The sequence below is a fragment of the Protopterus annectens genome, chromosome 15.part0 (assembly GCF_019279795.1).
Source record: "Protopterus annectens isolate FY-2018-M chromosome 15.part0, PAN1.0, whole genome shotgun sequence".
Classification (NCBI taxonomy): Eukaryota; Metazoa; Chordata; order Ceratodontiformes; family Protopteridae; genus Protopterus; species Protopterus annectens.
The window spans coordinates 77,150,410-77,171,298 of record NC_056749.1 but is presented as its reverse complement, the minus strand read 5'-3'; positions in this window follow the sequence as shown (position 1 = coordinate 77,171,298).

Sequence of the window (20,889 nt, the reverse complement as noted above, 5' to 3'; positions counted from 1 at the left end):
TAAAATAAGTGCAACAGGTTGATTATTGATAATCTGCCTTTTTTATTAATCATAGGAGAGGATGAACTGCACTATGTGATTTATTTATTCATATTTCTTTACCAGGGTAGTACACTAATCAGTACTGACCAATTTCAGGCTCAGTCTGGAAGATTGGGAACATTTACGTTTTTGTAACTAAATGTGTTTTGAGTAAATTGTTAAAACAAACATTTTCTAATATGTTTAGCACATCAAACAGAAGTTTGTTCTGATCTCTGCAGAGGAGACAGGTAACATGGAATCGCCCATGTTTATTTTCAATGATATAAAGGTGGAAGGGTTTGTCTTGGGTTGCTATGAGATCCCTCTGATCTTTCAACAAGTCATAAAGTTATCTAGAGAGGGTCACTATGTTCGAATGCATTAGTCCGTGTGCAAAACATAGCTGTATGGATATAAGCAGCTGCTCAAAGAACAACCTACTAGCTTAGCAGAGCTGGATAGAAATAAGATAGCTCTGTAAAGGTACCCTAATATACGTGCTTTTCTTAAAACTCTTTATTAAATGACGAAGCTGGTAAAAAAATATCTTTAATAATCATGAAGCTGGTTATCAGTGATGTAAATAAGCACAGACTTCTTCATTCTTAATATTCTCTGGGGAAAGAATGTTGATAGCAAGTCTAAATGTTGGTGCAGGATAGGGTAACTCTAAGTGCTGCTTCAGGACAGGGTAACTGTAAGTACTGGCACAGGGCAGGGTAAGTGTAAATGTTGGCGCAGGGCAGAGTAAGTGTAAGTATGGGTGCAGGACAGGATAAGTGTAACAGGACAGGATAAGTGTAAGTGCTGGAGCAGGACAGGCTAAGTGTAAGTGTTGGTGAAGGACAGGGTAACTGTAAATGTTAGTGCAGGACAGGGTAAATGTAAGTGTTGGTGCAAGAGGCAGTAAGTGTAAGTACTGGGACAGGATAGGGTAAGTGTAAGTGTTGGTGCAGGACAGGGTAAGTGTAAGTGTTGGTACAGGACAGGGAATAGCCTATTAGAATTAGTATAAAGCCATGCAGGCTGCTCTAACTGTCTCTTCAACAGATTATATACTCTCAGGTTTAATGCTATGCTCACAAAGTTGATCACTAACCTCTAAGCTAAGCTCAGGTACTCAGGTACCATAGGAGTTTCATCAAACACAGCATTTAACACAGTAATCTTTATGGTCAGTCCGTGTTTTACAATAAGATTCAATAGCAGCTGATCACTCAGAAGTTCTAGAAGGCTATGTACCCATAGGCAGCATCATTATAACACTACAACTGCCTTCTGTAGGAAAGCTAAATTCTCCTTACAAGTGCTTGGTGTACAAATACAGATTAAAAGACAGGTCTTCCTGTCTGTGAGTCACAACCTTAAGAATGCAACCCACTTTCCCAATGGGGAAAAATCTGTAGTTGAAATGTCTGAGCATTCTCTGCTTGTCTTGAATCTGTGACAAGGAGCAATGCCAGGACAGGAATGATAGCCCCCCCCCCCCCCCCAATCAGGAAGTAAGTTCAGTTATATCTAGTACAACTTATCACTATTGTTTCCTTCCTGTACCAAACTTATGCACCTTTTTCACTAAGTAGGTGTCATTTCACATAAGTAAAGGCAGTTCCTTTTACAGGGTCACATTTGTTAGTATTATTCTACACATATCTGACACCACCTGGATGCACTGCATCCAACCATGGGCATGTGCGTGCAAAAACACATATCCACTTGCACACCCACTCGTGCACACATGCACGCGCACACACACACACACACACACACACACACACACACACACACACACACACACACACACACACATACACACATATGCACGTGTGAGCACACACATTCACCATATATATATGCACATACATGAAGAGCTAATCACCACAATGTATGTTACTACCTTCTCCCCTGGTTCAGGTGCGCCATTTTTATTTTATGTACCCTAGTTTATTCTCAAGATATAACTTCACACACTCCGTCTCCATGTCAAACACTATATTATTCTGCTGAATAGCTCTTCACAATATTTTACATTTAGTGAAACTGAGATAAAATGGAAAAAGCAACTAACTGAATTTACAAACTACAGCTACATGCATATGATGCTAGCACAGACATGGGAAAGGAGGGAGATGTATCAAAACTCAAACAAAAGAATGTAAATGGTGCTCTCCTTCAAAGTGCACCACTTCCAGTTTATGACTAATTCATTTTAACCATTTTACTGAAGAAATGGAGAGCACTGCATTCTACCACACAATATGGAATTTCCAAGTTTCAGGTTTGCCAAAAGGCATACCACAACGTGGCATTCAGCTACTAGCAAAATGACTACTTGTGCAAATAAACAGATGAGCACTTTGTGGTTTACATCATACATTTCATTCAGTCACTACACAGAAACCTTCTACATTCTTAGGCCCAAACTAAAGCGGCTACCTCACACAAGAATGAAGATGAAGAAATAAATTAATCAAAATGTATGAATAAAGCTGCATGCAGAAAGCTGTGTTTTTGTTTCAGTTGGCCTGTTTTGATTTAATGGTAACTCTGCATACTTTGCCTCCTGTTTATGCTATAGAAAATAGCAGCAGCAGGAAGTGCCTAATTCCTCTTCAAAATGCTTGATCTCCTGACCTTCAAATCCAACAAATAAGGAAAACATTCCTTATAGCACCTACCAAGCACTAACCCACAATGCAGCAAGACACTCTGTAGTACAAAGAGATGCTTTAACAGTTGTTAACAATTACATGTCACACTCGTCTGAAGTATATTTTCAACAGTTTTTGTCTCTTCCCGAGCACAATATGTCGTATTAGAACAAACCCGAAAGCTAACAGATAATTTGAAAGCTACAAAACATGTAATTCATGGACATTATGTAGATGCATACACTCATATAACACTCATACAGTGTGCTGTCTCCTGAAATTGGGAAATAAAGTGTCCTACGTGACTGAACCACAGAAATGAATCCATAAAGGTGCAGCCTCTGACAGCACTGTAAAGAAGTTGCTTATCACTTCCATCAATGTTATGCTGGCTTTGTGTCAGAGAGGGTGTAAAACCCTGAACTATACAGTTCAGGAATGACTAGTGACCTAGTAGTGAAATAGCAGGCTAGGGGAGGTGGGAGTGAGTGCTCAGTGCTGGGTCACCCATCGTGGTGGACATACTGACCTGCTGTTGTACCAACCAGTAGTCAAGACAGGAAGCAGGTAGAGCAACAAGAAATGTCTGAGCATGTACATGAGCAAAGCAAGTACATAAACACACAGACAGCATGTACATGAGCAAAGCAAGTACATAAACACACAGACTCAGCATGTACATGAGCAAAGCAAGTACATAAACACACAGACTCAGCATGTACATGAGCAAATCAAGTACATAAACACACAGACTCAGCATGTACATGAGCAAAGCAAGTACATAAACACACAGACTCAGCATGTACATGAGCAAAGCAAGTACATAAACACACAGACTCAGCATGTACATGAGCAAAGCAAGTGCATAAACACACAGACTCAGCATGTACATGAGCAAAGCAAGTGCATAAACACACAGACTCAGCATGTACATGAGCAAAGCAAGTACATAAACACACAGACTCAGAATGTACATGAGCAAAGCTAGTACATAAACACACAGACTCAGCATGTACATGAGCAAAGCAAGTACATAAACACACAGACTCAGAATGTACATGAGCAAAGCTAGTACATAAACACACAGACTCAGCATGTACATGAGCAAAGCCAGTACATAAACACACAGACTTAGCATGTACGAGAAAAGCAAGTACATAAAAACACAGACTCAGCATGTACGAGAAAAGCAAGTACATAAACAAACAGACTCAACATGTACATGAGCAAAGCAAGTACATAAACACACAGACTCAGCATGTACAAGAAAAGCAAGTACATAAACACACAGACTCAACATGTACATGAGCAAAGCAAGTACATAAAAACACAGACTCAGCATGTACGAGAAAAGCAAGTACATAAACACACAGACTCAGCATGTACATGAGCAAAGCCAGTACATAAACACACAGAATCAACATGTATGAGAAAAGCAAGTACATAAACACACAGACAGCATGTACATGAGCAAAGCAAGTACATAAACACCCAGACTCAGCATGTACATGAGCAAAGCCAGTACATAAACACACAGACTTAGCATGTACGAGAAAAGCAAGTACATAAACACACAGACAGCATGTACATGAGCAAAGCAAGTACATAAACAGACTGATCATGTACATGAGCAAAGCAAGTACATAAACACACAGACTCAGCATGTACATGAGCAAAGCAAGTACGTAAACACACAGACAGCATGTACATGAGCAAAACATGTACATAAACACACAGACTCAGCATGTACATGAGCAAGGCAAGTACATAAATACACAGACAGCATGTACATGAGCAAAGCAAGTACATAAAAAACAGACTCATAGGTTCATAGGTTCATAGGTTCATACTAGGCTATCTGCCCAAGGGCATTTATAAGCCTAGCCCATAGTTATGTGGCTTTCGCCACCCCTTTAGTTTGAATAAAAACTATGCCTATCATTTTGCAGAGAACCAAACCAGGAAGTAAATGCACACACAGCCAGGAACAGCTTGTTGTAAGTTCACCGCAGATTCAGTAAATACAGGTAGGCACAACATTCAAATAATTCCTTTATTCAGAACCACAGAATAATAACAGCGCTTTTGCTCAGAATTCTGAGCTTTATCAAGTGCGGGCACTTGATAAAGCTCAGAATTCTGGAGCAGCTTGTGTGTTATTATTCTGTGGTTCTGAATAAAGGAATTATTTGAATTCATTTGGTGCCTACCTGGATTTACTGAATCTGCCTTGGTGAACTTACAACAAGCTGTTCCATTTCCTGGCTGTGTGTGCATTTACTTCCTGGTATGCCTATCATTTTGCTGTGCCTCTGTCAAGCAGTGACACTGAAGTAATCCCTGGGGTATATCTGCGATCTCCCATCCATTGGTCAAGATTCCTCTTGAACAAGGCCAGAGAGGTGCTCTGCCTCACATGTACCGGGATTTTGTTCCACAGCATAGGGAGTCACTGGGTGATGAATCTGTCCCTCCAGCACATTCTATTTATAACTGTGTCAAGGTTTAAGTCTCCCGCCCTTGTGGTTCTGAGGGATCTAGATTGTTTGAGGTGAAGCATATTCATCAAATCTGGGTTTGACATGGCCTTATATGTCAGGCACAGGTCACCTCTGAGCAAGCGGTATGAGACTGAATAGAGCTGGAGTTCTTTCAGTCGGGCAGCATAAAACATATTTTTGAGACCCTTTATCCTTTTGGTGAGGAACTTTTGGGGCCTTTCAAGCTGCAGCAGGTGTCTGGTCAGATACATTCGAGCGGGCATTGTACTCAATCATAGGTCTAATGAGTGATGAGTACAGGGGACGATGACCTCCCTTGATCTAGATGTGAATCCCTTCATGATCAGGTGGGTGATATAGAAGGTTTTCCTAACTACTTTAGCAACATGAGTGTCAAACGAAGGCTACTGTCAACCTGGGTCCCCAGATCCCTGATGACTTTTTCTGTGCTCAGTGGATTGCCACCTATATGGTAGCTAGGGGTAACCTTGTTTTTCCCAAGGGTATGACTATGCATTTTTGGCGTTTAACTTCAGGCCATGGCTCTGGCACCAGTTATCCGTTTCTGTGAGGCCCTTCTGGAGGATATCTGTGTCAGATGTGTTTTCGACTATGGCGCCCAGTTTGCAGTCATCTGCAAACTTTGTCAGCCATAACCCTCCTGTGTTTGCTTGTACTTCAGAAAAGTAGATGCCGAACAAGAGTGGACCCAGGACTGAGCCCTGTGGGACACCACTTGTGACAGGCTTTGAGTCTGACATGGCTCCAGCAACTCTGACCCTGTGGGTTCTGTCACTTAGCCAGTTTGCAACCCATCTTGTGATGTATGGGTTTACATTCAAGCTGATGAGTTTTTCGATGATACCTGAGTGGGGTATTGTGTGAAGGCCTTTGCCAGGTCGAGGTAGGCTGTATGGACTGCCTTTCCTCATCAATGGCCTTGGTGACTGTCTCAAAAAGTCAACCAAGTTTAAGAGGCAGGATCTGCCTTTGACAAAGCCAAACTGGGTTGGATCCAAAGTCTGCAAGTTCCCTATGTCTTTATTTATGAGTTCCATTATGATCCTCTCCATGGCTTTGCAGATAAGGCTTGTCAAGCTAATGGGGTGGTAATTTCCAGGGTCTGTGGAGGCACTGCCCTTATGAAGTGGGACCACAGTCGCCGTGCCACTCCTTGGGTATGTATCCTGAGGTGAGGCTAAGATTAAACAGCTGTCCTAACTGTGGGTTTAATTCCTCGTTGAGTTCTGAAGCACACAGCCGGGGACACCATCCGGTCCCATGGATGCTGTGTTTTTGCCTTAGTGAGGGCAGTTCTCACCTGGGCATTGGAGATGTTTGGGGGCTACAATCCTCTGGAATATATCTCTCCTTTGGGAGTTTGCAGTGAACCTGTCAGCCAGTATGTTGGCAATGTGTGTAGGTTCAGTAATTTTCACATCATTTTGAACTAATTCTGAGCATATCTGGGAGTTTCCTCCTAGGTTTCTAACATAGCTAAAGAAGGCCTTATGATTGTCTTTAGAGTCCTTGGCGATTTTTCTCTCAAAATTTGCCTTGGATGATTTTATGAGAGCTCTTAGTTTTTTACTTATAATGATCAAAGGTGTCTTACCTTTCAAGGATTTTGCTCTATCTTGTAGTAGCTTCCTCCTTTTGTTGTAGAGCTTGTTTATGGCTGGGGTCCACCAGACTGGACGCTTGCCTTTGGTACAGAGAGTCTTAGTTTTGTTTGGGATTGCCTGATCCATGCAGTCCTGTAGGTGCTGGTAGAAGGCATTTGTAAGTGATTCAGCGGTTTGAGTAATGTTTACCACTGGCTCAGGGGCCTTAAAGGAGACCACACTAGTTTTTAGAAGTGTGAAGTCGGCTTTTGAGAAGTTTTTCACTGTGGTCTTTTTTGTTTCAGGTGGGGCGGGATGAGGACCTCCAGCGAGATTAGTTTATGATCTGATCTCACCAGTGAGGGGTATACTTCGGTGTTGAACATTTTGATCCCATGTTCGTGATGATGAGATCAAGTATGTTTTCTCCTCTTGTGGGGATGGTGACTAGTTTTTCCATGGCATTTGAGTTTATGAACTCCAGGAATCTTTGGGTTAGAGTGTTCGGGCTTGAGTAGTGTTCCCAGTCTATATTAGGGTAGTTGAAGTCACCTAGTATGATGGTGTTTGGAGATACATTTATCCCTCCAATGTTTTCAGGAAGGCCATGTGAGGTTCCTGAGTTTGAGAGGGTGGCCTGTAACATGCTACAAATTGCAGAGCAGTCTTGCCTATGGTTAATTGCACCTGGATGGTCTCCGATGCATCGTGTTGCCACCAACCTTGAGGTGTGGGTGTCCTTTATGAATATGGACACCCCTCCTTTCTTGGTGTTGTCCGGATTTTGGGGCCGGAATGCATGATATGAGGTGAAACCTGTTAGTGCTGGGGTGCTCTCAGGAGCCTTGAACCAGGTTTCTGTCACAGCACAGACATCGATGTTCTCCATATTGAGAAGGGCCTCGAGTGTGTGCATCTTGAGATTGAGACTTCTGGCATTCAGCAGCATTACCCTTAGTTTTTCCTTTTTGGTGTTCTAGGGTGGTAGGTTTAGAATTTGAGCCTTGCCTAAAAAGGCACTATGGGGGTGGCAAGAGCCTTTGCCAATATCCGGAAGCCCAGGGTGACAGGTGCAAGCCGTCCCTCATGAAGCAGCGTGGCTTGTCCAGCATGTCATCCCAGGCAGACAGACATTGGATCCCCTTTGAATGACACCAGAATTTAAGCCAATTATTAAAGCTGATCATCTTATCACTGTATTGTGGCATCATTCTAGGTGAAGGTAGGATACTGCTCAAGGTCAGGGTCATACCTGCCTGTGCTACATAATCAGAGAGCTCCTCAATGTCCCTTTTCATGTAGTCCAAGGAGGTACGTCTCAGGTCGTTGACACCAGCGTGGACAATGACTGAGTCGGACTTGTACCTGCTGTTGAGAGACCTGAGTGCTTGCGTTATGTGGCGGATTCTAGCGCCCGACAGGCAGCTTACTGTGACCTTCTCCTTACTCAGTCTGGTGAGCGGGACGTCAGTGTGTCTGACTATGGAATCACCAATGACAAGTGTGTCTGGCATTTTGTTTGGCCTTAAGGGCTGTGACTGTTTGACACTCTGACTGTGTGGTCCATGTGTTGCATGTGTTGGGTCGTGAGGTGGTAGTTGTTTGGGTGTCTGCTTTGGTGGCCTCTGCTGTTTTGGTAAATTTTGATCAGAGCCTCCGAGTATGTCTTTGTGTGAGTATGTGTATGATTTGAAGTTGTGATGGTACCATGTGTGACTGGGTATGTATTGTGTGTGGTTACCTTCTCCTCCTGTCTGGTCTTGCCAGTCCTATGTTGAGAGAGCTCAGCCTCCAGTTTGGCCATATAGTTGCATCTCTCACATGTATTTGTGTTTTGTGGGAGAAGGAGAGGATTGTTCTGTGTACATGAGGCAATTGTAACATTGCCTCAATATTCCCAGGTTCACCAGTTGAGCTGGAGAGGACACTAGCAACTGATCCCTCGACATACTAGAAGTAGTAGATAAAGAGACTTTCAAAGGACTCGGGGAAGTGGGTTTTAGGCTGGTGGGGTACTATCTATAATAAGAGTGCTTTATCAAGGTGCAAGTACTGTAGGAGTAAGTGCTAGGCTTTACAGATAGAGAATAGTCTACTTGGGAATCATGTAGAGATGAACTTTTCAGTTATAGGATATGCTGGTTAGATCAGCAGTACAGCTCGAGGAAGGTAGTTCTAAGGGAAAATTTGAAGAGTGGAATTTAGATGGCCCGAATAGTTTAACCTTGTTTAACCGCTGCTCTTGTGTGCAACAGTGGCAACTCAGCTAACGCGTTTAGCGTGTTTTATAGCAGCGGGCTGAAGGGAGCTAGGAATTGGCCCAAAACGACCAATGGACTACTAGTTTCTGGCTGAAACTTCACCAAATCGGACAAAAGGCCCGTGCTTCCCACTCCCACTGGTAAGCAAAGAAACTTCCCTCCTTCCTAATAAGGCAATGGATCAGTAACAGGAACTAAAAACAAAGCCCAGGGATCAGCAACTCTGAAACTGGACTACTCTAGTTCAGTAAGGCGGGAAAACAAGAGATTTTTTTTTTTTTTTTTTTTTTTTTTTTTTACAGAGACTTGGAAAAAAACAGACAGTAAATGCTATAAATGCTGTAAATCGGCTAGCGCACTTTAGTGTGTAGCCTACAGAAACAATTTGCAACAATTAGTAACTTAAAGTGCAATAAACAGTGTAAAATGCAGAAATCACTTAAAGTAGCAGTAAAACAGGCGAAATGCAGTCGCTAGCTTAATAACAGTGGGAAAGCCACAAAAATACTTATATCTGGTAGAAAGTCACTCTTTTAGCTCTCTGCTGCTTGGATCACTCTGCAGGCCACCACGAGGATCTGTGCAGAGCTGGTACAAGCTGGAAAACGCGCGTTTAGCGTGTTTTATAGCAGGGACTGAAAGGAGCTAGGAATTGGCCCAAAATGACCAATGGACTACTAGTTTCTGGCTGAAACTTCACCAATTCGGACAAAAAGGCTGCTCAGTGCTTCCCACTCCCACTGGTAAGCAAAGAAACTTCCCTCCTTCCTAATAAGGCAATGGATCAGTAACAGGAACTAAAAACAAAGCCCAGGGATCAGCAACTCTGAAACTGGACTACTCTAGCTCAGTAAGGCGGGAAAACAAGAGATTTTTTTTTTTTTTTTTTTGTTTTTTTGTTTTTTTACAGAGACAAGGAAAAAAACAGACAGTAAATGCTATAAATGCTGTAAATCGGCTAGAGCACTTTAGTGTGTAGCCTACAGAAACAATTTGCAACAATTAGTAACTTAAAGTGCAATAAACAGTGTAAAATGCAGAAATCACTTAAAGTAGCAGTAAAACAGGCGAAATGCAGTCGCTAGCTTAATAACAGTGGGAAAGCCACAAAAAATACTTATATCTGGTAGAAAGTCACTCTTTTAGCTCTCTGCTGCTTGGATCACTCTGCAGGCCACCACGAGGATCTGTGCAGAGTTGGTACAAGCTGGAAAACGCGCGTTTAGCGTGTTTTATAGCAGGGACTGAAAGGAGCTAGGAATTGGCCCAAAATGACCAATGGACTACTAGTTTCTGGCTGAAACTTCACCAATTCGGACAAAAAGGCTGCTCAGTGCTTCCCACTCCCACTGGTAAGCAAAGAAACTTCCCTCCTTCCTAATAAGGCAATGGATCAGTAACAGGAACTAAAAACAAAGCCCAGGGATCAGCAACTCTGAAACTGGACTACTCTAGTTCAGTAAGGCGGGAAAACAAGAGATTTTTTTTTTTTTTTTTTTTTTTTTTTTTACAGAGACAAGGAAAAAAACAGACAGTAAATGCTATAAATGCTGTAAATCGGCTAGCGCACTTTAGTGTGTAGCCTACGGAAACAATTTGCAACAATTAGTAACTTAAAGTGCAATAAACAGTGTAAAATGCAGAAATCACTTAAAGTAGCAGTAAAACAGGCGAAATGCAGTCGCTAGCTTAATAACAGTGGGAAAGCCACAAAAAATACTTATATCTGGTAGAAAGTCACTCTTTTAGCTCTCTGCTGCTTGGATCACTCTGCAGGCCACCACGAGGATCTGTGCTGAGTTGGTACAAGCTGGAAAATGCGCGTTTAGCGTGTTTTATAGCAGGGGGCTGAAAGGAGCTAGGAATTGGCCCAAAACGACCAATGGACTACTAGTTTCTGGCTGAAACTTCACCAAATCGGACACTGTACATGAGCAAAGCAAGTACATAAACACACAGAATCAGCATGTACATGAGCAAAGCAAGTACATAAACACACAGACAGCATGTACATGAGCAAAGCTAGTACATAAACACCCAGACTCAGCATATACATGAGTAAAGCAAGTATATAAACACACAGACTCAGCATGTACATGAGCAAAGCGAGTACATGAACAGGCATACACACACACAGACACACACACACATACACACACAGACACACACACACATACACACACAAACACACACACAGACACACACATACAAACAGACACACACACAAACACACACACACACATACATACAGACACACAGACATATACACACACACACACACACAGACACAGGCACACAGACAACACATACACACACATACACAGAGATGCACACACACACACACATATACAGACAGACAGACACACACACGTGCAGACACACAGACACACACTGACACATGCACACAGATAGACAGATGAGCACACACACATGCAGACACACACACACACAGATACACACACACAAACACACACACACACACAGACACACACACACACAAATACACACAGATACATACACACACACACACACACACACACACACACACACACACACACACACACACACACACACACACACACACACACACACACTCCCACACAAATGCGCACACACATATAAACAGACACACACAGATAGATGAGCACACACGCACACACACACACACACACACACACACACACACACACACACACACACAAACAGACACACAAGAGACACACGCAGACACACAGACACACACACACATACAGACACAGACACACACACACACACACACACACACACACACACACACACACACACACACACACACACAGCTATGCAGACACACACACACACACACTCACATACACATTCAGACATGCAGACAGATACACACACATACAGACACACATGTAGACACACATACGCATACACACAGACACACTCCCACACAAATACATACACACATATAAACAGACACACAGACACACAGACAGACACACACACACACACACACACACACACACACACACACACACACACACACACACACACACAGACACATACAAACAGACACACACACATGCAGACACACACACACACTGACACAGACACACACACACACACACACACACACACACACACACACACACACACACACACACACACACACACACACACAGACAGATGAGCACATGCACGAAATGTTGTTAGTGCATATGCTCCACAAGTTGGGTGTGCAATGGATGAGAAAGAAACATTTTGGAGTGAGGTGGATGAAGTGGTGATGACTGTACCCAAGGGCGAGAGACTGGGAATTGGAGCAAATTTCAATGGGCATGTTGGTGAAGGGAACAGAGGTGATGAGGAAGTGATGGGTAGATATGGTGTTAAGCAAAGGAATGCAGAAGGTCAAATGGTAGTGGATTTTGCGAAAAGGATGGACATGGCTGTGTTGAATACGTATTTTAACAAATGGGAGGAGCAGAGGGTGACATATAAGAATGGAGGAAGATGCACACATGTGGATTATATTTTATGTAGAAGGAGATTGGAGACTGTAAATTGGTGGCAGGGGAAAGTGTAGTTAGGCAGCATAGAATGGTGGTTTGTAGGATGACATTGGTGGTCAAGAAGAGGAGGATGAGTGTGAGGGCAGCACCAAGGATCAAATGGTGGAAATTGAAAAAATGGTAATTTTGAGGTGATGTTCAGGGAAGAGTTAAGACAGGCACTGGGTGGCAGTGAAGAGTTACCAAAAAGCTGGGTAACTACAGCAGAGCTAGTAAGAGAGATGGCTAGAAAGGTGCTTGGTGTGACATCTGGAAAGAGGAAGGAGGACAAGGAGACCTGGTGGTAGAATGAAGAAGTACAGGAGAGTATACAGAGAAAGAGGTTGGCGAAGAAGAAGTGGGATTGTCACAGAGATGAAGAAAGGAGACAAGAGTATAAGGAGATGAGGTGCATGGCAAAGAGAGAGGTGGTGAAGGCAATGGATAAGGTGTATGAAGAGTTGTATGAAAGGTTGGACACTAAGGAGGGAGAAAAGGACCTGTACCGATTGGCTAGACAGAGGGACCGAGCTAATAAAGATGTGCAGCAGGTAAGGGTGATAAAGGATAATGAGGGAAGCATACTCACAAGCGAGGAGACTGTGTTGAGGAGATGGAAAGAATACTTTGAGGGGCTGATGAATGAAGAGAATGAGAGGGAGAGAAGGTTGGATGATGTGGAGATAGTGAATCATGAAGTGCAGTGGATAAGCAAGGAGGAAGTAAGGATAGCTATGAAGAGGATGAAGAACGGAAAGGCTGTTGGCCCATATAACATACCTGTGGAAGCATGGAGGTGTTTAGGTGAAATGGCAGTGGAGTTTTTAACTAGATTGTTTAATGAAATCTTGGAAAGTGAGAGGATGCCTGAAGAATGGAGAAAAAGTGTTTTAGTACTGATTTTTAAGAATAATGGTGATGTGCAGAGCTGTAGTAACTACAGAGGTATTAAATTGATCAGTCAAAGCATGAAGTTATGGGAAAGAGTAGTGGAAGCTAGGTTAAGAAGGGACGTGATGATTAGTGATCAGCAGTATGGTTTCATGCTAGGAAAGAGCACTACAGATGTGATGTTTGCTTTGAGAGTGTTGATGGAGAAGTACAAAGAATATCAGAAGGAGTTACATTGTGTCTTTGTGGATTTAGAGAAAGCATATGACAGGGTGCCTAGAGAGGAGTTGTGGTAATGTATGAGGAACTTGGGAGTGTCAGAGAAGTATGTAAGAGTGGTAAAGGATATGTATGAGGGTAGTGTGACAGCGGTGAGGTCTGCAGTGGGAGTGACGGATGCATTGAAGATGGAGGTGGGATTACATCAAGTTTCAGCTCTAAGCCCTTTCTTATTTGTAATGGTGATGGACAGGTCGACAGACGAGATCAGACAGGAGTCCCTGTGGACTATGATGTTTGCACATGACATTGTGATCTGTAGTGAGAGTAGGGAACAGGTGGAGGAGACCCTGGAGAGTTGGAGATATGCTCTAGAGAGAAGAGGAATGAAGGTCAGGATGACTAAGACAGAATATATGTGTGTGAATGAGAGGGAGGATAGAGGAATGGTGAGGATGCAGGGAGTAGAGGTGGCAAAGGTGGATGAGTTTAAATACTTGGGATCAACACTTCAGAGTAATGGTGAGCGTGGAAGAGAGGTGAAGAAGAGAGTACAGGCAGGATGGAGTGAGTGGAGAAGAGTGTCAAGAGTGATTTGTGACAGACGAGTACCAGTAAGAGTGAAAGGGAAGATCTACAAGAGGGTAGTGAGACCAGTTATGTTATATGGGTTGGAGACAGTGGCATTGACAAAAAGGCAGGAATCAGAGCTTGACGTAGCAGAGTTGAAGATGTTAAGATTTGCACTGGGTGTGATGAGGATGGACAGGATTAGGAATAAGTATATTAGAGGGTCAGCCTAGGTTGGAAGGTTTGGAGACAAAGCCAGTGAGGCAAGATTACGTTTGGACATATGCTGAGGAGGCATGCAGAGTATATTGGGAAAAAGATGCTAAGGATGAAGCTGCAGGTAACGGGAAAAGAGGAAGGCCTAAGATAAGGTTTATGGATGTGGTGAGAGAGGTCATGCAAGTGGTTGGTGTGACAGAGCAAGATGCAGAAGACAGGAAGAAATGGAAACAGTTGATCTGCTGTGGTAACCCCTGACGGGAGCAGCCGAAAGAAGAAGAAGAAGACATGCAGACACATACACACATACACACAGACACACACACACACACACACACACACACACACACACACACACACACACACACACACACACACACACACACACACAAAAACAAATACAGAAAAATACAAACATACATAAAAATGTATCACAATTCAGTAGTATGCATTCCCATCTCCATTCCAGATCCATGAACGTTTACTTTAGGAGTAACAAAAAATCCACATTTGACTATCATTGTTTGGGGATTATGTATTTAACATTTGTTAAATGGGACAGAGCCCTTATCCAAGGTTTAAGTATTTAACATTTGTTAAATGGGACAGAGCCCTGATCCAGGTTGACTGATTTCAGGTTAGATCAGGAATGATACAGAAAGTTGATGATATAAACACTAAATAAATATGGTAAAACAAGGGTCTATATTAGAACATCGAAGTATTACTACACCGAATGTTCTAATATTGAACCATTTCACTTGAAACACCACAACATCGAACACTCAGAACAGCAAATGTTTTCCCTGGGAAAAAATTTGCTGTTCCAACAAACGTACACACAACACTAGCACACCAAAATACATAATCCATACACATACACTTCACAAAACTCTACACTAAACCATACATACACTACTAGCTATCCACTTACCTTAACCCAACCCTAACCATAAGGTCCATAACTACTGCACACTCACCTTACCCGCTCCCTAACCCTAAAGTCCTTATTGCACACTCACCTTACCCGCTCCCTAACCCTAAAGTCCCTTTTGCACACTCACCTTACCCGCTCCCTAACCCTAAGGTCCCTATCGCACACTCATCATTTGCACACTTACCTTAACCCGGTCCATAACCTTCGCTTCACAGTCGAGGAAATAGTGAAGCTGCAGAAACAGCTCACTGAATACTTTCGCTAGGAAAGTATTCGATATTCTGCAGCTTCGCTATATTCAGCGTTTGATGCAAAGGGTTCGATATTAGTACATTCGAAGTAGCAATACTTCGATGTATTAATATAAACCCGTAAAACAAGTCCTGCTGACTGTAAAGCTGTGCTCAACCATAAACCAAGTAGTATGAACAAAAATGTTGAACACAGCACTACAGCAAACTAATAAAAAGCAGATGGCAAAGAGAAGTGTAAAATCCAAATGGACTTTTATTCAAACACAGGTGAGCGCTTTCATGATAAAATTGCTTCTTCAGACCATACAAAAAATCAGCAGCATCTCAAATATTTAAAATGCAATCAGTTAAATATCTACCAATAAAAAACATTCAAGTACAATAGCCATAAAAATTTAAAGGCACAGCTTTCTTTTAAGACAGAAACCATAAAAGGCTATTGCCATAAAAACACACATAGCAGTATATTTATTTAAGAAGCTTTCTTTCTTTCAGAACTGGCTTAAGAGGTACTGATTCATTCAAACGTGCACCTCTGTCTGCTGATAGTGTAAGAATCCATCTTAATTCTTTCCCATCTGTGACATTAGTTATATCACCCAACCTAAAACTTTCATAAAATACTTCTACTGCCATAAACGTAAACCAATGGTTAGTGCCTTTCTCTAGGATGTGTTTAGCTAAGGCACTGTAACTATGGCCCTTATTGGCACAATAATAACGGACTCAAATTCATTCCTTAAGTCGCCTATTAGTTTTTCCTATATAAAAATTTGAGCAAGTCACACACTGTGCTAAATAAACTTAAGTTTCTGGTGTCACAAAATAGCTTTAACTTTAAAAACATAATGATTACCATTGTCTGGTTGTATTAATGTTTTGGATACATCAATGTAGTCACAAAAAGTACATTTACCACAGATAGAGGCACCAAAACTAGTTGTTCTAATACTAGATTGCTTTAGTTTACTTGTATTAGGGAAACAAAGCTGTCTTTTCAATTATTTTTTATTTTTATACACAAAATTTAGAGATGCACTAACAAACTCACATAGAATAGGGTCAGAAGATTAAATATGCCAATTTTTTGTAATAATATTTTTATAGCTATGCTGTCAGTAGTAAAAGTGACACGATAAGCTATATTGCTATAACTACTATTATGGACAGTCTTTTTTATGTTTTCTTTACGTGAAAAAAATGGGCGTCCACTACTTTGTCTAACTTGACCCTTTCACATGCTTTACAAACTTCAAAAGGTTTAAAACCGCGTTCTATAAAATCCATACTAGTGGAACACACAGTTGTTTCAAATTCTTGTTCCTGGTCATGGAGCTTGGAAACTGTTAAAATTGACCTCTTACCACATTTTCAAAAATATCCTGTGGTGCTGTGTTCTACATTATTGTTCAAACTAAATAAATATGCTTAACAATGAACTAGCATTACATGTTATAAAATCAATATAGTACATAATTTATAAGCAAAAATATATATATATTCTAAAAACAAATAATAATTACTTAGGAACTATCAGATAGTTCCTCAGATTAGGAACAGTTAGGGTTTATACTTAAATGTTGATGACCCAGTATTTTAGGAGCAAAAACAGATCTCTTTACTGGTGTGAGGCATACTAGTGCTGTTTGAGTAGGAGACAGGGAAGCACAGGGTGCAGGAGGGTATCTGTGACCACCTATAGTTTAGCTATTGCAGGTGAATGGAGCTGAAAATAATGGCTAGCAATAAAGAAAAAACATAGTTAATTTTGTAATATAACATGGACTATGTGTAATAAATAAGAGATGCAATGTTTATTTTAGCAGAACAGTTATTAGGATGAGTGCTGTATAAGGGCAATATTGAGAGGTGAGAGCTTCAACATTCTTGATGTCACAAGGAAATCTAGACATTGATGACAGTGGCTTTTCTCATTCTTCCCAAAATGGAGGTCCATACCTCCAAATAATTAAATGGAGGTCCATACCTCCAAATAATTAAATGGAGGTCCATACCTCCAAATAATTAAATGGAGGTCCATAACTCCAAATAATTAAATGGAGGTCCATAACTCCAAATAATTAAATGGAGGTCCATACCTCCAAATAATTAAATGGAAGTCAAAACCTCCAAATAATTAAATGGAGGTCCATAACTCCAAATTAAATGGAGGTCCATAACTCCAAATAATTAAATGGATGTCCATACCTCCAAATAATTAAATGGAGGTCCATACCTCCAAATAATTAAATGAAGGTCCATACCTCCAAATAATTAAATGGAGGTCCATACCTCCAAATAATTAAATGGAGGTCCATACCTCCAAATAATTAAATGGAGGTCCATACCTCCAAATAATTATAGCCACTACAAGGTTGCACAACCTCAGGATGAATTATAATCTCCCTTCGTACAGATGGAATATTTAAATATACTGTCTGTATGTCTAACTAATGCATGCTTAGGAACCCTTTGTCTTTCATGAGTTGGTATTATTAAAGCTGTGGAAGACTTGTAAAGAACTTACACCAGTCAGAGGTAGCACTATGGGCACAACAGCCATGGCAGGCATAGTTAATATTTATAAGGTACTACACAGTTCTTTTGCTTCCTAGTCAAAACTGCCAATGGTAGGGTCATATTTACCACCTTCCTGACTAAATGTTTCTCAGGAATCATGAAGCTAGACTTTCGTCAAGCTACAGCAAGTCCTCCTTGTATCTTCTGATTTGATATCATACAGTGAACTTAGAATTACATACAGGAAGCAGTTGCTGGATCTTTGTAGCCCTCTGCTCTGCCCCAGTCCAACACTTTTACAAAGGATAACAATTCACGGAGAAGTCAGTACATATGTATCTGTGGTGTAAAAATACAACATTAATTGATTTTTAAGTAAATTAAAAACACTTTCTCCACCCATTTTAATTTGATTTCATATGCCTCTAGCTCAATTCCTTTTAATCTACCATTTCTGTAAAATGTATGTGGTCTTATTTACAAATGTGAAATCACTGCAAAACTGTATACGTACAGTACTTCTCAATTGATTTCAGCTGCATTTTCTGCATATGGAGCACTCATTGTCTGTTACCATTTCACTTAATAGCAGATATTTCATTTTAAAATCACTGTTTGTTTTAACTCTGTGGTTACGTCTACATTCGAATGCCCTTCAGAATTCTTTTTTTCACTTTATTGTTTATTGTTTTAATCATAACATAACAATAATACCAAGCATAGAGTACAAAGAATAGAACAAAGAAGAAAAAAAACATTTTAACATGCCAAAAAAGAGAAAAAATATCAACTATGTAGTGTCAATAGGTTTAAAATACTGGTGTTCTCCTATTGATTGTTGCATACTTTGTATGATTTAGGACCTTGGTGTTAAAAGCATGTATGGTAAAATTGATACATCTTGGGCTTAAGTTTTAGGGGAACAATTAACTTGTAAAATATAAATTGAGATCTAGCTACACTATTTGCACAACGGATGGCACTAGTGGCTAGGCTAAGAGATATTTATAATGTGTTTTTAGTTTCTTTTTTATTTTTTATTCCTTTTACCTAGAGGTGGTCTTCATTGGTTTTTGAAATATATAATTAGAGATAGGTTTTGGTTAGTCCATTAGAATAGTGTTGAACAGATTGCTCCAATAAGTTTGGAAGTATGTCTTTTTATTGGGGTATGACAGGATATGTACTTTATAGCCATTACTTTGAAATTTTTCCAGGAGATTTTGGATTATTTAGCCAGTTTTTTGCAATAAAATATTTGATTAAGACACAGATTGTGCTTAAAATATGTTTGTGCAGCCTGGTGAGAGATGTGGGAGTTATATAAAGGATTGCAATTTTGCAAGAGAAGGTGGTCTTTTCATACCCCATCTTTTCAAGTTTTATTCTACTATAGCACCATAGTTTGTATACTATTTTACAGCTCCAAAAATATGAAGTAAATCTGAATTATCCTGAGTGCAAAAGGGGCAAGTTAGTGTTTTTTTATAACCAAATTTTTTTAGAACAGGGGGAGTGTGATATGCATTATTTATCATGAGCTGTGTATATATTAGATTCTTAAATGGAGTTAACTTTAATGTATTTTGTAAAGTATCGGATTTTTGATCCATATAAATGTTTTTATTTTTGTCTTCCCAGTATTTGGAATATAGGAGTGAAGATTGGAATTTAACTGCTGATATTAGTTTATACACGTTGAAGATCATTTTGGTTTTATAGGACAAAGTCTTGAGAATTAACTGGTTGTTATGATGTTTTATTCCTCAATTTTGTTTTTACAAGTAATTTAAGTTGTCTAAGCATAGTATCACATTTACATGGTGCTCCTGGGTGGGATCTTAGTTTGTCAATGTTTAGATTATTTAGATGGTGTAGCTGCCAGACTATAATATTTTTGATTTGCAGATATTTATTAAGATCTATCATTTTGTTATTGAGTTTTAAATTTGGATGTATGGGTTGCAGAAATTCAAGTGTGTTTTCAAGATTTAGCAATGCTATTAAGTTTTGAAATATAATTATCTTATTTTGAATCGTGGGATGATACCATCAAAATTTTATGAAATTCCTACTCTTACAGTTAATAATTGCACAAGCAAACCTCCTGGAAATAGTGCAGAATCAGGCCATCCACTGACATTTTTATTAATTACCAAATTACTTTTTTTTATTTAGTATGTAAATTGTTGAGCAGAAAACTGTTTCAAAAATATATAAAATCATGTTTTGACCTATGTTAAACACAGTGTGTCTTTTTTATTAGCAGTTATTCATTCTATTCAGTTTTATAGCATTCTAATTCTTAATTTTTAATTCTTTGTCATTGTAATTCTCAGTTAACAATATTCTAAAATCATACTTTAAACAAAGTATTTGAAGATGGCTGACCTATTTTTCTATCTGGCATTGTTTTGTACCTCCTTAAAAGGTATGCATATACGATTTCCAAGGCATATGTTGCCATGGGTTGTTCTGAAAGCCTTGGCTAATGTGTACATAAATCTTTCAGGAAGTCATTTTGTTTGGAGCCATAATGCTATCAATAGCTTATGGTTAAAATCCAGTATTTGGCAAAGTCTGTAATGTGCTGGATAGTAAACTGAAGTAAATTATTTATTTATTGTTTAATTTAGCTATTTATTGACATTTGATTACTGGGAAAGTCCAACTGGGTAGAAGCCCATTTTCAGCAGAGGCCC